This window comes from Schistocerca cancellata, chromosome 6, assembly GCF_023864275.1.
Source record: "Schistocerca cancellata isolate TAMUIC-IGC-003103 chromosome 6, iqSchCanc2.1, whole genome shotgun sequence".
In the NCBI taxonomy this organism is placed as follows: Eukaryota; Metazoa; Arthropoda; class Insecta; order Orthoptera; family Acrididae; genus Schistocerca; species Schistocerca cancellata.
Genome location: NC_064631.1, coordinates 423,327,883 through 423,344,650, shown reverse-complemented (window position 1 = coordinate 423,344,650; position 16,768 = coordinate 423,327,883).

Sequence of the window (16,768 nt, the reverse complement as noted above, 5' to 3'; positions counted from 1 at the left end):
AGTTGTTCTCAAATATTTTTGAAATCATTTAACATGTCATAGTCACGTTTACATCCGCATGAAACTCGGAAAACTATATGAGGTCGATTGCCATAACTTAATTAATTGCGAGAAATCGATATCAACTTCGTTATTTTCCTCAATTCTGTGAAAAAACATAGTATCTAATTACTTCCGATTGATGCTAAAAGTATGTTTATTTTCAAAGTAAGCGGCACTCGATCACGTAAACTACGCAGAGAGAATATAAAGCTACATTTCTCTGTGCTGCTTTTATACAAGTTTGACGTTGGTTCAACACTCCCATTCCTCTTCATCTAAATTGACCCACATCGCTATGTAGATATAAAATCGTGAACTTCTTCGCAAGACAGAAATCAGTTTGTTTTTCAACGTTCTTCAGATAACCACTCCAAAATGGCCTTGTTGGTTGAAACCGGTCGTGACGTTTCAATATAAAACTGCAGCTGAGGCTATTAATTTCGAGTTGCGAGCCAAGTTCAACTAGATGGGCAAAAAGTAAATCCTAATTTTTAAATATTGTAATTTTTCTAAAACAATGTATTGGATTACAGAGAGAGAAACATGAGTGAAATCATTTGAGACAAACGTTATCAGTAAAAAAGAAAAATTAACGGAATTGTTACCTATATCCCAGTAATTAATTCATAAATCATTTGTTGAGGGCATCCTTACACTACGCCTTCTTCAAAAAGAGCGAATAATTTAACTGAATCACTTTGTTGTATGCACTGTCTTTTTGCTATGTACTGTAAATGTACATTATATAGTTGATTTTAATCAAGACGGTAATAGACAAATTAAAATTGAAAATAAAAACACATTTCAGGTTGTTTTTTACGTTCTTATGTTTTCCAGTAGTTTGTTTAATATATGTCTCTCTCTGTCTCTCTCTCTCTCTCTCTCTCTCTCTCTGTCTCTCTCTTTCTCTCTCTCCCTCTCCCCTCTTCCCTCCCTCTGCCTCTATGTAGTGTATATATCTTGTATGTGTATGTGTGTGTGTGTGTGTGTGTGTGTGTGTGTGTGTGTGTGTATGTGTGTGTGCGCGCGCGCGTGCGCTGTATTAGCGTATAAAACCATTATCTTGCACGCCAGTAACCGCGCTTTTGTTCTCCGTAAACACCACCAGTTATATCGCGGCCATATAATTCTTTGCGTTTCAGTGACCTATAAACGGTAGGTAATCGAAACTATTAAATCGTTGTCATTTGTCCAGTTTTCAAATGGCACAGCTGCTATTTACAAAGAATGTTTGTCGATGGTAATAACAGCTATACAAAGAAGAATAATTAGGATATCCTGTGTAGAAAAGCACGTTACTATTCCAAAAGGTGGTTTTCAATTATTCATTCATTTCTCCCTGCCACATCAACCAGTCAATTCTAAACACAATGATCAAAACATCTGTCCCCGTTAGCATACGTCATACTACTACTGTGTAACACAACGTCTGTTCTCAAAAATACCTTAAAGAAGACAAGATTAATTCCTTCAGATATGCCACATCCAGCTGAAGGCCGTAGAGCTATCAAATTGCGGAAGGAGGAGAGGAAAAGTGAGAAGAGAGAGAGAGAGAGTGAGAGAGAGAGGGGGGGGGGGCGGGGGGGGGGGGAGAAAGGATAGGAGAGATTTCCAAAGAGGAGAGCGGAATGAAGAAGGAAGAGAGAGAGTGAATGAAGAGCACTAGGGCAGCAAAAGTGGAGAATAGTGATCGGAATTGAAAAGAAAGGTAATAAGGAGTAGAAAAGAAAGAGAGGGAATGAGGATACGCAAAGAAGAAGTGGAGAAAGGAAAGGAGGAGGGGTAAGACAGAATGAGGAGGAGAGTGTGAAGGTAAGATGAAGCAAAAGGTACCGGGAATGGGGGCCAAAGACGAGGGAGGGGAATGAGCAGATGGTCAGAAAATGAAATGAAAGAGAAGCAGAAGGATAGAGAGGAAGAAGAGGGATATCGAGGGAAGAGTAGATGGAGGAGAGTAGAAGGAGGTGGAGAAGAAAGTCGTGAGAGGAGAGTGAGAAGGGAGTAAGGAAAGTGGGAGGACGCAGAGGGGGGAGAGAGAAAGAGGAGTAGGGGGGAGAAAAAGGAGAAAGTGTCTAAGAGGGACATATAGGAGAGGACGAGGAGAACAGCGGAGGAAAAGGAAGGAAAGACTGAGGGAACGAGCAGAAGAAAGAGAAAAGAAAGAGGAGATCAACGAGGAGTGAAAGGAAAGGAACCAGGCGGGTATATGAGCGACAGGAGATTGTACGATAAGCTCATCGTAAAAATTATTACTTACGTCCTTTAAAAAAAGCTCGCTGGTCACTCTGGAGTGCTGCAGATGGTATAGTGGGATACTGGGTACGGGCGACTGGTTTTCTAGTGGAGGTGGTCGGCTGGTAAAAATATGCAGGCAGCCAATGGTATCAAACAATTTGTTGATTTTAGGTTGAACAGGCATAGATAGTGTGTCCACGGAAAACTGGTGGCGGCAGAGGTCGAAGTGCTTTCCTTAATGCGGTACGGCAGCGGCCTTGCTAGCTGTGAATAGTTCTGCCCTGTGCAACGTCAGGAGGGACGCTTTTGCTCTCATACTATAATAGGAAAGGGCCAGCGTGCGGTCCAAACGATGGGCGGAGGGTCCCAGGGTCGGAACTGGGACCGATGAGTCGAGGCTTCTGAAGACGCTGACGGAGACCCGTATCTCAGAGCTGAGAGGTCGTTAGGTCGATACAGGGCCCATCCTACCTGCTGCTGGACATCGGCAGGAGTCCTGGAGAGATGGTGGACAGACGTCGGCGGGCTCACGGCGGCAGCCAACACAAAGCGGGCGCCGATTGGAAGTCCTGCTGAGTCGACATGTCCAACCATGCTGGATTGCCAGATTTGCACAGTTTTTAGTTGTTTGTTTATTTATCAATTTTTGTTTTTCAGCAGCAAAACCTATGCACCCAAGTGTAGTTGCAATAGTGCCATATTAACATTGCAATTTCATAATAGAACAATAAAAAGAGTTCGCTGTACAGATATAACTTCTTAATGTAAAATATGTAAAATAAAAACACAAAAATCGGACACCAGCAGCCAACAGTAGTTACATCATGTCAAGTTAACGTTAGTGCGATTTCGCAATAGAACAGTGATATGAGTGTGAAGTACAAAGATCTACATCTACATGTACATTTATACTCCGCAAGCCACCCAACGGTGTGTGGCGGAGGGCATTTTACGTGCCACTGTCATTACCTCCCTTTCCTGTTCCAGTCGGGTATGGTTCGCGGGAAGAACTACTGTCTGAAAGCCTCCGTGCGCGCTCGAATCTCTCTAATTTTACATTCGTGATCTCCTCGGGAGGTATAAGTAGGGGGAAGCAATATATAAGATACCTCATCCAGAAACGTACCCTCTAGGAACCTGGCGAGCAAGCTACACCGCGATGCAGAGCGCCTCTCTTGCAGAGTCTGCCACTTGAGTAACGCTATCACGGTTACCAAATAACCCTGTGACGAAACGCGCAGCTCTTCTTTGGATCTTCTCTATCTCCTCCGTAAACCCGATTTGGTACGGATCCCACACTGATGAGCAATACTCAAGTATAGGTCGAACCAGTGTTTTGTAAGCCACCTCCTTTGTTGAAGGACTACATTTTCTAAGGACTCTCCCAATGAATCTCAACCTAGGACCCGCCTTACCAACAATTAATTTTATATGATCATTCCACTTCAAAGCGTTCCGCACGCATACTCCCAGATATTTTACGGAAATAGCTGCTACCAGTGTTTGTTCCGCTATCATATAATCATACAATAAAGGATCCTTCTTTCTATGTATTCGCAATACATTACATTTGTCTATGTTAAGGGTCAGTTGCCACTCCCTGCACCAGGTACCTATCCGCTGCAGATCTTCCTGCATTTCGCTACAATTTTCTAATGCTGCAACTTCTCTGTATACTACAGCATCATCCGCGAAAAGCCGCATGGAACTTCCGACACTATCTACTAGGTCATTTATATATATTGTGAAAAGCAATGGTCCCATAACACTCCCCTGTGGCACGCCAGAGGTTACTTTAACGTCTGTAGACGTCTCTCCATTGATAACAACATGCTGTGTTCTGTTTGCTAAAAACTCTTCAATCCAGCCACACAGCTGGTCTGGTATTCCGTAGGCTCTTACTTTGTTTATCAGGTGACAGTGCGGAACTGTATCGAACGCCTTCCGGAAGTCAAGGAAAATAGCATCTACCTGGGAGCCTGTATCTAATATTTTCTGGGTCTCATGAACAAATAAAGCAAACTGGGTTTCACACGATCGCTGTTTCCGGAATCCATGTTGATTCCTACAGAGTAGATTCTGGGTTTTCAAAAACGACATGATACGCGAGCAAGAAACATGTTCTAAAATTCTACAACAGATCGACGTCAGAGATATAGCTCTATAGTTTTGCACATCTGCTCGACGACCGTTCTTGAAGACTGGGACTACCTGTTCTCTTTTCCAATCATTTGGAACCTTGCGTTCCTCTAGAGATAAGATAAGTTCGATATATAAATAAAAAAAAACACAAAATTATGGTCCGCAGCTCGTGGTCGTGCGGTAGCGTTCTCGCTTCCCGCGCCCGGGTTCCCGGGTTCGATTCCCGGCGGGGTCAGGGATTTTCTCTGTCTCGTGATGACTGGGTGTTGTGTGATGTCCTTAGGTTAGTTAGGTTTAAGTAGTTCTAAGTTCTAGGGGACTGATGACCATAGATGTTAAGTTCCACAGTGCTCAGAGCCATTTGAACCATTTTTGAACAAAATTATGACCCAGGGTCAGAAACAGGCCGGTTCTGGAGGAGAATGACATCCACAGTAACTTACAATTGAAAGCTGGACGACAGTGTCGTTTAAAAAGATAAATTCACAATGCAAAATAAAAAACACACAGAGATCCACACAACTCAATGCCGGACACCGGGCCCATTTGAATAGTTCGCGGACAAATAATACCTATACAGGGTGATCCTTATTAACCTTTGAAAATCTCCGAAACCACATAGATCACGTTGAGACAAGTACATTGAAGACCAAAGGAACTGGTACCCCTGCCTGATATCGTACAGGGCCCCCGCGAGCACGCAGCAGTGTCTCAACACGACATGGCATGGACTCGACTAACGTCTCAAGTAGTGCTGGAAGGAATTGAGACCTTGAATCCTGCAGGGCTGCCCATAAATCCGTTAGAGTACGAAGGGGTGAAGATATCTTCTGAACAGCACGTTGCAAGGCATCCCAGATATGCTCTATAATGTTTATGTCGGAGAGTTAGGTGGGCAGCGGAGGTGTTTAAACTCAGAGGAGTGTTCATGGAGCAGCTCTGTATCAATGCTGAAGGTTTAGGGTGTCGTGTTGTCCTGCGGGAATTGCCCGTCCGTCAGACTGCACAACGGACATTAATGGATGCAGGTGATCAGACAGGATGCTTACGTACGTGTCAACTGTCACAGGCCTATCTAGACGTATCAGGGTCCCATATCACTCCAACTGCACACGTCCCGCACCATTACAGAGCCTCCACCAGCTTGAACAGTAGGATCCATGGATTAATGAGGTTGTCTCCATTCCCATACACGTTCACCCGCTCAAAACAATTTGAAACCAACTAGGCAACATGTTTCTAGTCATCAACAGTCCAATGTTGGTGTTGACGGGCCCAGGCGAGGCGTAAAGCTTTGTATCGTACGGTCATCAAGGTTACACAAGTGGTCCATCGGTTCCGGAAGGCCATATCGATGATGTTTTCGGTGAATGGCTCGCACGCTGACACGTGGTGATGGCCCGGAATTGAAGTTTGCGGCATTTTGTGGGAGGGTTGCACTTCTGTCACTCTGAACGATTCTCTTCAGTCGTCGATGGCCTGGTTCTTGCAGGACCTGTTTGAGATTTGATGCTTTACCGGATTCCTGATATTCACGGTACATTAGTGAAATGATCGTACAGGAAAATTCCCACTTCATCGTTACCTCGGAAATACTGTGTTCCATCGGTCGGAAGCCGACTATAACATCATATTGAAACTCACTTGAATCTTGATAGCCTGGCATTGAAGCAACAGTAACCGATGTAACAACTGCCTCAAACACTTGTTGTCTTTTGTAGTCGTTGCCGACCTTGGCGCCGTGTTCTGCCTGTTAACATACCTCTGTATTTGAATACGCATACCTATACCAGTTTCTTCGGCGTTTCAACGTATTTTAATATAATACATATGGGGCAGCAAATATCGGGAAATATCCAAAAAGCCGACGAACAATGTTAATTATGTGGTGTCACCAATTGAAGTACATTGAGGCACGTGCATCGGTTGAGCCTACGGATATGTCGCACCTGATCTTCCCAACTCTAGTTAGATGTTCACGTCGGTGTGGCTCCTGGCCTACGTGTGCAACTCTGGGTCTGAGTCTTGCATGTGGCAGGCAATGTTTTCTTCATTCCACCAGACAACTAAGTGTTTACATTGCGATAAGAATTAATATTTTATTTACCGGTCTTGTCGTCTCCACTGGTTTATTGTTAAGTAGAGTACAACAAAAATCTATCGTTGTGTGTCACAAGTAAATGAGTATAAGTTTCCGAACTGCGTCGTTACCGATGAATGGCCTACGTTTTCTTTTCTAAACACCGACCGTAAACAAAGAAGAAGGGATAAAGGAAAGAAACGCAAAATAAGAACAGCCCTTCCTCAGTTACAGCGACGACAATAATTTTCTAGCTTCTACATTTACAACAGATCACATTCACAAACGCTGTTTAAACATCTCCCTTTACTGGAATAGTAGTAAGCGAGGACAGGACTGACAAGCCCAAACGCTGTCCGTACGGCAAGGTACGTCATGTGGTGGTGTCACTTGTTCAACGATTGTCATCCACTTTTGGGGTAATTCGCGACATTTGTGGCATTATGTGTCTTACATCTGATTATTTGTCTTAGCCTCACCTACGTCGCTTACGAGATTTTTGAACGTTAATAGCAATCACCATGTATATCGAAGCAGCGAAGTAAAGCAGTTAGACTTGTAAGTAGGGGGGATAGCCCCCCTACAACCAATTTTTTGTACAAGACCGCCTGTGCGGCCGAGTACTTGGTACACACCAATACGACGTGGTTCAGATCCCCCACCGCCGTCGTGTCCTGATCACAGTGTCCAGGACCGGTATTTTTCAACCTGTTTCGTAACAAAACAAGGAAGACCTTATTTCGGTTGAGGCCACGTGCGTTGCCCGCTGATCGCATTTCAAATGCCTCGATACGCCGGTTACTGCCAGAGCGCCCGGGTCGTATAAATTTCGTAATAATATAGGACCAGACTTGTCAAAGAAACTCGTTTTGAAACAAGACAGAAATCGTTGATGTCAGTGAATGCTGAATCATCTCAACCAGATTTCGAGCGCATATTGTGAAGTAAACTGCATGCAACGGGAATTTGGATTCGGATATATAGAAAAAAAGGGCATTGTACGCAAAGGCACCTAAAGTGAAAGTGCACGTGTTCAGTGGGCCATACGACACAGAAACTGGACATTAGCTGACTGTTAGAGAGTAATGTCTCACGATTGTACCTATTTTCAAACAGTGGAAGGCGATGTGTGCATAGGCGGCTCAAAGAGCGTTTAATCCGCCGGCGATGGAAGGCCAGAAGAGGTTCATTGTCTTGCAGGTGTTGTTACAGTCACGACTTTAGCGCACCCATTCTGGTCACCGTTGACATGCACCAGCATGTTTATTTCAACGAAGTGTTGCCCTTTCTTCCACAGCTTCATGATGAGTATGTTGCGGACACAAGTGTCTTCCAAGATGGCTAATGAAACGTATTACTTAAAGATAGAAAAGAAACTAGAAAAATAGAGAAACCATAGTAAAACGTTCTCAGGAAGGCAGGATGAGCATTAAAGCAGAAAGGGACTTGCATGAATACATAGAAAAAGTATCAAATTTTGCAACCAAAGGTGACAGCCAAGCTCCACGGTCAAAACTTATGCGAAACTAGATGAATCACAGCACTGGCGGGACCAGCAGGAGTAGTTGCCCTGCTGGTTCGATGTTAACGGAGAAAGCAGGAGAGCTCTACAAAAATCTGAATATTGAAGGAAAATTTAACGCTTCATCAGGCTGTTCTGATCGATTTAAATACAGTTATGTGACTCGAAAAAATTGCTCTTTTGGATGAGAAACGTATTCTAATACTCAGCTGATCCTTTTTGCGATGAGAACAGTTTTCTCCCATGACGGATTTACAACGCTGTTGAAAGTGGACGGTACATGAAGGGCATGATCAAGTGAACCTCAGCCTCTCAGACTAAAGCGCATGCCATTTTCAAATTATTCGTTTTTTTTCAGTTGTCCGTTCAGTTACGGGTCTGCATTAACCCAGGTAGTTTGCTGTACTACAATATACTGGAACAGTGATGCAAATGCTCTACAATTACGGTCTGCTTGACCCAACACATAATGAGGCACTGTGGTGCTCAGGCAGATAAGTGCTCCACTGGAATAGCTCAGAAATGAGTTAATCGGCGCTAATTTCAGCCCAAAAATACCGTGCGAAATAATCACGAATTGTTAGCGCAGGATCGGATTTTTGTGACACAAATTCGAATTCGCGGAGCTATGTTTTCTCACTCTCCAGTGGTCTCAGGTAACTCGTTGTGGTGATTCGACTTTATCATTTGCCCGAAATGCTATGTACTCAGCCATTTTTATTAACTCACTCAACTGAAAATCGGAGAACTTGATATTACTACTGATGAAATTTCTCATCTGTTTTGTGAACAAAACGTTTCCATGAGTACTTAAAACAGAAACTACTCAGAAAATAACTACAGTGAAATCCCAAAAGAACCGTACTTTAAAATTAAGCAGTGCGAGAAGCCTTAAGCTTTTGATTTGTGCAAATATATGCAGAACGTAAGCGGACTCGGAAAACGGCTGTTCATGGGAAGAAGAGTGCACAGCAGTAAGGATATTGCGATTCCGAGAAAACGTTGGTATATCTTTGAAGCTTGCCGAAATATCAAATGTCATATTTCGATCCATAATAACCTGTACAATAACTTCAACAATAATGCAGAACGTGTCAGAAGTAGATAATTTAAAACCAGTCAATTCAAAGAGAGAAAATAGTCGAATGTTACAAATTATTTCCGTTTTAGTTATTGCCCCCAGTTGAAATATTGTTTATTCCTCATCGGATAAAATAAGAAGATAACCCTAATTTCTACGGAGTAAGGCTGAAGTCCTGGTACTGTCAAGAATACAGGTTAACTGACTGCACTGTGCTAACTTTAAATTCGCCCATCTTATATGGATCAGTACGTGGTTTGTGACTGTCTTATGAATTGTGTTGTTTATAAATCTCCGTTTATACTCTCGAATTCTCCATGACATACATCAATGTGAAAACAGCTCGTGTTGACTGACTTTGCCCACCGTACTTGGGCCTGACAGTTCATTAGTATGGTAATCGGCCATTGCGGATATTCTATTGTACTTTAAAACTACGTTTGTAATTTTTTTTAAATATCCGTTGTTGCATCTTCTTTGTGGACCTTTTCAAAAGAAAGCTAAATAATTAGAGGCTTGTAACATTATTACATTTTAACTCTATATCTTGATAAAAATTGTCATAGAATGAGGTTTCAAATAAGTTAGGCCGAATACCATATCTAGGCCTTCTATTTTCTTAAGTTTAATTTTTCTTCCTTCGTTATAGGCATACGCAAAAGGTAGATCTATCGTGCTTTGGCTATTCTTCTTTTCCTCCGTCAACTTTTCACTTTATATCTCTTTATTTCCCACTTTTGTTCTGGAATCTTCTATATAATCTACTTTTCTGTCCTGCCACGATTACGCTGTATACTGTGCCTGCCTAAATACCTGTCGCTTAGCTCTGTCGACTGGGTGTACTTATTTTGCAATTAATTTCCTTTTCACCTTCATCCCCAAAATAATCTCGTCCTGGCAAATGTCATAACACACTTATTATGTGTCTGTCTCTTCTTTCTTATTCATTCATATTCTTGCGGTCGACCGGGAACACCCATCCTCATCAGCAATCACAATATCTCTTTCTTTTCTTTTTCTGTTACTGTCCGCGTGTTTGCTACATTCTTTCCTTGATCTACGATTTCATATTTCACCTCTTCTTGTTGGACCAAGAAAAACCCTATCGGTTTCCTCTCTTCTTTGTGTAGTCGTTCTGCGACGTATGTTCTTAGTGTTTTTCACTTACTTGTGTAGTATTATAATACTACAGTTCTCAGTTTTCTACGCTATTCTTAAACCGAAGTTTTGCTTTTAATTCTCGTTCATGTATGCCTTGATCTGAGCTGGGTAGAAACAATCCTCAAACAAAACAGACACGATTATTTTTCGGGTATTCAGTCTTCTGACTGCACCCTCGACTTCCCCTCCTGTGCCAATTTCCCCATCTCAGAATAGTGCTTACATCCAGCGTTGTCGACTATTTGTTGTTTTTATCCACAGTTCTCCTCTATGGTTCCTTATAATTCTATGGAAATTATTCCCTGATTTCGTAACACATGACCTGTCATCCTGTCCTTTCTTCTAGTTAGTGTTCACCAAATTTTTGCATCTTTCTTGCAACAGCACATCTCAAACACATTTTTTCCGTTTTCCCCACAGCCTAATATTCGCTTCCACGAAACAGTGTGTCCCAGACGTACAACAGAATTTCCTCTCTCAAAATGAGATCCTTTTTTGTACTAGTAAACTACTTTCAATGAATAATGCTCTCTTGGTTTGTGCTAGTCTGCTTCTTCCTTGTTTCGTCGCTATTGTTCTTCCAAGGCAGCAGGATTCCTTCTTTACATCTACTGCAAGATTCCTGATTTCGACATTAAGTTTATTGTTAATCTCATTTATGCTACTTCTTAGTACTGTCTTCTTTCTTTGGTTTTCTCTCAGTCCATATACTATGCTGATTAGATTCTTCTTTCCATTCCACATGTCCTGTAATTCTTTCTGAATTTTAGTACAGACAGAAAATCACCAGCGAATCTTATCCCTGATGTCTTTTCACCGTGAATTTCAATTCAGCTCCCAAATATAAATGAAGTGATAGGTCCATACATCTGGAAACGCAGATTGTCACATTGAGGGCAACTGAATACGAGCATCCGCAGAAATTCTTGCGGTCTGCATGTTCCATTTCGTTTTGGCATAGGAGTAACCAAGGCCTCTAAAAAAAAAAAGGGGGACGCGAACTTCCGAAACCAAGAATATCTGTCGCCAGACTTCCCTATAAGGTAAGAAAAGGTGCTACAAAATTCGAGAGGAAGACCATCAGGCCCAAGGGATATGTTTCTCGTACCCTTCGACAGGACCAAGCAGGTCTTCCAGCGTAATGGCCTCCGAGGTAGGTGACCGGTTGAATTGGGAGAGGGACCAAACAGCGAGGTCATTGGTCCCATCGGATTAGGGAAGGATGGGGAAGGAAATCGGTCGTACCCTTGACAAGGAACCATCCTGGCATTTCAAATGGCTCTGAGCACTATGCGACTCAACTTCTGAGGTCATCAGTCGCCTAGAACTTAGAACTAATTAAACCTAACTAACCTAAGGACATCACACACATCCCTGCCCGAGGCAGGATTCGAACCTGCGACCGTAGAGGTCACGCGGTTCCAGACTGAAGCGCCTTTAACCGCACGGCCACACCGGCCGGCTCCTGGCATTTGCCTGAAGTGCTTTAGGGAAGTCACGGGAAAATCAAGATGACCGGACGCGGGTTTGAACCGTCGTCTTCCCGAATACGACTCCAGTGTGCTAACCACTGTGCCACCTCGCTCGGTGACGGCCTCTAAGAAAGTTTCATCTAGCTGTGTCCTTCCCGAAGGTGTCAGGTGGTGCAGCACGTCCTCAGCATAATTATCAGGCCGCTGACCGGCCACATAGCGAGCACAGTAATAATCTGTGATGACATGGGACATGACAGCCTATGCCTCGGCACATTGCCCGTCCGCTGCAATAACTGCAGTGATGAGTCGCCCCATATGATGTCTCCGTTCTCAAACAACATGATAGAGAGAAGCACTTCCATCAGGGATGGAATCGTGCAGCCGCACTCGAAACCACGTTCCATCCAATCTGGCTGCTGTGTTCTGCAGGATCTGTGCCTTTGTCTGGTGGATGGCTGTTTGCCGCTCCGGTGAATGTGGTTGCGATGCTAGTTCCCTTAAGACTGTATCGTGAGAATCAGAGGTCGATCATTGTCAATGCACCCTGTTGCGCCTATGCGCCATGAGCGACGAATAGCTGGTTCGGTGCAGTGCGTCTACCACCATATTTGGGAATCGTAGATATGACGTCGTCGTCACATCTGTGCCATTTATCAGTGATGGCTAGACGACAAGCCTAGTCCCGAAGAAGGGTGACAAAGTCCATGATCGTCTACTACAGCTCGCCTGTTTTCGAAGAAGGATCACAACGCAAATGAGGGCATGGTGGTTGGTGCATGCGGGGTCCACAGCTCAGCACTGACAGCTGCCGCCCTAAGAGCTCGGGAAATGTAAACCCTGTCCAACCTGCTGACCGAGTGTATGGTTAGGTACGCATATCCTCGTTGTTCAATGTGGAAGAATACCTATGTATCGTGCAATGCTAGGTACCTAAACATCACGTGAAGGGCGTACCCAGGACATAATGAACTATTTGATCCTCACCTGTAAGAAGTTGTTGAAGTTTCCGCCTACCTGTAAATATTCTGTGGCGCCCTGAAACAACAGAGCCATGTCATTAGAGTAGTAGACTGTTTGTTACCTAGTTTCGCCATTCCAGATGGGATGTACAGGTTCACAACGTGGACTACACGGATGGTAAGTAACCAGCCATCACACTGATGGCAAATTGTGTAGATACATTTTTACTACTATACCATCGCGTAATAATGTAGCTCTACTGCCACCTTCAGTAACTGGGTTGCCATAAGAAGTGTAACCACAAGCATCAGGGCACAGATCAAGCCAGACCTCTTGAAGGAGCACTATAGCAATGTCCACTATCCGAATCATTTCTTTTAGCAGCTGATTTTGGAATTAATGCAATTGGCAATGACTGTACATATCCTAAATAACTGTTTCGTTGGACAAATGCCACAGTCGTTTGGGCCAGTAAGGCCACGTCACCCGACTGACTGTCTCTCTCACCGGCAACATTATCGGTCGAGAAAAGATCTTCGTCTGACGAATTATTGGCAGTCGGAATCAGGTGGCTGTCATCACTCCCTTCTCCACGTCAGAAGCCCAGTCACCAAGGTGGAGATGTGGTAGGTTAAGCGTCGAACGGCGTTCATCTGGTGCCTTAGCTGCATCATCGCTGGGGAACATCGTCAAGCCGCCGCTATTCTTGGGCGGTTGTTGCGAGCAGCGCACCAGGAATCTCTGAAGCGGGATTTGCAGCCCAGGCTGCAGAAAGACTATCCTAAAATTCCTGCAATGTGTCACTGTCTTGTGAAGCGTTTCCAGCGGACACTTTCCTCTTCTTTCGGCGTTTGGGCGACAACTGCTTGTGGGAAAGCAAGTCTGCGTCCTTTGGATAACAACAACAAACAGTAGGCACCTCCTGCATCTCAGCGTCCAAGCTTGAATCGACCTTCATACGCTCCTCCTCTTCACACGGATAAAACACAAACAGGGGCGCTGCCGTCTAGCTCTTCGACGGTTCCGACACAGGGTGAGGCGTCGTGGGTGCGGAAGTTGGGGGTTGACAGCTGATACAGAACAACGTCAGTGTTCCTCACGTTGCTCGCTGCCTTAACTTAGGTAATAGGCAGCAGTCGTCGGTTGTGATGCAGGCATCGTGTCAGCGCGTGTCTGCAGGCATTCGGAGCGAGCATGCCCCTCCTATCAGAACCATGAACAAGTCTGCGGTTGACTGTCATAAATGACAATCGCTCGACAGCCATCAACGATCACGTCCGATGGGATCTATTTGTCCAGTTTAATTGACACCTGGAGTACTCCGTTCAGAACTGGATACGTCTCGAACATGTGCAACTTTCTTCCACATGAATTGGCCGGAACTTTAAACGGCAGCTCGAAGATTCGTATGGTCAAAACACCGAGACCTGCATGGTGGACAGACACTACTCCCACATTGCCGTCTGAGTGATGGAGACGATATCCGCCGAAGAACGGTAAATAAGCCATTCACACGCTGTCTCATCGACAAATTTCTGGTAAACCGCGCGGGAGACCATCGAGAATCTGTGGATCGACGTCCATTACTTCGCACAGGAAACGCTCCACTCCTTATGCCTTAGGTCGTGCATAGTGAACATGGAAAGTTAATTCTATAGTGACCTTTCTGTACAAAACCACCATTGTCAGTCAAGGCGATCTGTTGACACTGCAATACCACTACTCGCATCAGTAAATAACGGTCGGCTCGCAGAGCGTCGCTCAGAGCCCCGCGCACATCCGCTCCGCGGACTGAGCTACTCAAGCACAATTCATGACTTCTACATCTACATCCATACTCCGCAAGCGACCTGACGGTGTGTGGCGGAGGGTACCCTGAGTACCTCTATCGGTTCTCCCTTCTATTCCAGTCTCGTATTGTTCGTGGAAAGGAGGATTGTCGGTATGCTTCTGTATGGCTCTAATCTCTCTGATTTTATCCTCATGGTCTCTTCGCGAGATATACGTAGGAGGGAGCAATATACTGCTTGACTCTTCAGTGAAGGCATGTTCCCGAAACTTTAACAAAAGCCCATACCGAGCTACTGAGCGTCTATCCTGCAGAGTCTTCCACTGGAGTTTATCTATCATCTCCGTAACGCTTTCGCGATTACTAAATGATTCTGTAACGAAGCGCGCTGCTCTCCGTTGGATCTTCTCTATCTCTTCTATCAACCCTATCTGGTACGGATCCCACACTGCTGAGCAGTATTCAGGCAGTGGGCGAACAAGCGTACTGTAACCTATTTCCTTTATTTTCGGATTGCATTTCCTTAGGATTCTTCCAATGAATCTCAGTCTGGCATCTGCTTTACCTACGATCAACTTTATATGATCAATCCATTTTAAATCACTCCTAATGCGTACTCCCAGATAATTTATGGAATTAACTGCTTCCAGTTGCTGACCTGCTATTTTGTAGCTAAATGATGAGGGATCTATCTTTCTATGTATTCGCAGCACATTACACTTGTCTACATTGAGATTCAATTGCCATTCCCAGCACCATGCGTCCATTCGCTGCAGATCCTCCTGCAATTTTCCATTGTTACAACCTCTCGACACACCACACAGAATCATGTGCAAAAAGCCTTAGTGAACTTCCGATGTCATCCACAAGGTCATTTATGTATATTGTGAATAGCAACGGTCCTATGACACTCCCCTGCGGCACGCCTGAAATCACTCTTACTTCGAAAGACTTCTCTCCATTGAGAATGACATGCTGCGTTCTGTTATCTAGGAACACTTCAATCAAATCACACAATTGGTCTGATAGTCCATATGCTCTTACTTTGTTCATTAAAGGACTGTGGGGAACTGTATCGAACGCCTTGCGGAAGTCAAGAAACACGGCATCTACCTGTGAACCCGTGTCTATGGCCCTGTGAGTCTCGTGGACGATAGCGCGAGCTGGGTTTCACACGACCGTCTTTTTCAAAACCCATGCTGATTCCTACAGAATAGATTTCTAGTCTCCAGAAAAGTCATTATACTCGAACGTAATACGTGTTCCAAAATTCTACAACTGATCGACATTAGAGATATAGGTTTATAGTTCTGCACATCTGTTCGGCGTCCCTTCTTGAAAACGGGGATGACCTGTGCCCTTTTCCAACCCTTTGGAACGCTACGCTCTTCTAGAGACCTACGGTACACCGCTGCAAGAAGGGGGGCAAGTTCCTTCGCGTACTCTGTGTAAAATCGAACTGGTATCCCATCAGGTCCAGCGGCCTTTCCTCTTTTGAGCGGTTTTTGTTGTTGCTCTGTCCCTCTGTCGTCTATTTCGATATCTACCATTTTCTCATCTGTACGACAATCTAGAGAAGGAACAACAGTGCAGTCTTCCTCTGTGAAACAGCTTTGGAAAAAGAGATTTAGTATTTCGGCCTTTAGTCTGTCGTCCTCTGTTTCAGTACCATTTTGGTCACCGAGTGTCTGGACATTTGGTTTTGATCCACCTACCGCTTTGACATAAGACCAAAATTTATTAGGATTTTCTGCCCCCTTTCTGCTCCCTTTTTATTTATTTGCATCGTTTGTACCGGACCCTTATCGTCTTTGCGATTTTGCTTCTTGGGTGTGTGGTAAGGATAGAAAACTTTCACTGGCCCTGCTGGGATGATATTGGTAAACTCACGACCCGTCCTCACAGACGATTTGAGGTAATGATAGAAGTAAACCTATGAGGACAAGCCGTGAGTTGTGCTTGGTTAGCCCAGTTGGTGGAGCACTTTCCCAAGAAAGGCAAAAGTCACGAGTTCGAGTTTCAGAGCGGCACACAATTTTAATCTGCCAGAAAGTTTCATCACAAATTAATGTCATATGTTTCTAAGTAAAGCTTTTTTTAAATTATGCTCATCGTATTAGCACTATTTAATGTACTTAATTAATCAAGTAATAAAACTTACTACTATGGCAGAAAGCAGGTGTTGACAGATGTGAAAATTACCGAACAATCAGTTTAATAAGCCACAGCTGCAAAATACTAACACGAATTCTTTACAGACGAATGGAAAAACTAGTAGAAG